Source organism: Danaus plexippus, chromosome 6 (assembly GCF_018135715.1).
Source record: "Danaus plexippus chromosome 6, MEX_DaPlex, whole genome shotgun sequence".
Classification (NCBI taxonomy): Eukaryota; Metazoa; Arthropoda; class Insecta; order Lepidoptera; family Nymphalidae; genus Danaus; species Danaus plexippus.
In genome coordinates, this window is record NC_083540.1 from 10,259,176 (window position 1) to 10,260,356 (window position 1,181).

At 29.0% G+C, this 1,181-nt stretch overlaps 1 long non-coding RNA gene across 1 annotated transcript; it reads left to right on the top strand.

Moving 5' to 3' along the window:
- Positions 1 to 941, top strand: LOC133320843 (uncharacterized). Its single transcript, XR_009753960.1, has 2 exons — positions 1 to 208; positions 646 to 941. It is a non-coding gene; the product is annotated as an uncharacterized LOC133320843 (long non-coding RNA).
- The last annotated feature ends 240 nt before the right edge of the window (positions 942 to 1,181 follow it).

Below are 1,181 nucleotides of genomic sequence, written 5' to 3' on the forward strand. Positions count from 1 at the left end.
TATTGTGTGATGATATCATGTTCTTGCTCAGAATGCAATGTTTCATAATAATTGCAAAACAAATGTACTTTGATCACATTTAATTGAAGGGTACTCTAAGCATAATTGGGTGAAATAATAAAAAATTAAATATAATAAAGATTCAGTAAAATGAAACTGTATTCGTCAGCACACGGACGGCGGTGAGTGAGAGTTTATCCGGAGAGAGGTAAAAGATTTTCAACAATTATTACTATTAATAAATTTCATTACATCAAAATTTTACAGAAAAAATCCTGTTCACTACTGTTTAACTGGTTATATTTAAATTGTCAGACAAAAAATATGTTTATTGTAACCATACAAGTACCTAATAACTTATATGCCGTAGAGTGGAAATATGAAAATGTCGTTGCCATGGAAACAATAATACGTAATTAAAAAAATATGTAGTTACAAATACAAATCACATCATTAAATTTTATTTATAAATTAATCAGCCGTTATTCATATATTTTATAAAGCGATTTAGACATTAGTTTCTGTTTTCCTACTTCAATTAAGATCTTGTCTCGATAATTCCAATGCAATGTCACGTTACTGATTTCGATCACAATGTAACATACAAATTTTTAATTATTGTTTTTATGTTTTTATTTTACACAGACAACATCGCTACAACATTAAAGATATCATCTGACAAATGTGATGCCGCGGCCGGCGAGTGAGTTAAACGTTCCATTACAACTCAGCGTTAAGCTTCAACTATACTATTTTAACTGCTAAGTAGATATCTTTAAGCATAAAACAGAAATTAAGCTAGTTCGCATGTAACCGAGATGTAAAGTTATAGTAACATAATAATAATGAGGAAACGTACAAAACTTGAAGTAGTATTAATTGTCTTAAAAAACTTAACTCTACTCATTTAGATAAAAAGAACGAATTATATTTTTACTTTTATATATATATATATATCTTCCTGTGAATAAGATTTTTAAAGATATAAGCACTATTCAACAAAAAAATTGAATTAATTCACTCATCAGTCCATGTTAGTAGCGACAGTGACAGGCGAGAGGTCCCAGGTTGTGATCCTTTCCTTTGAATAATCCTTTGAATGTATTCACATTACATGTTATTCACTGTAAGCGACCTAGCTTATAATGCCACAAAAGAACACCTACATTAATAATTCTGAT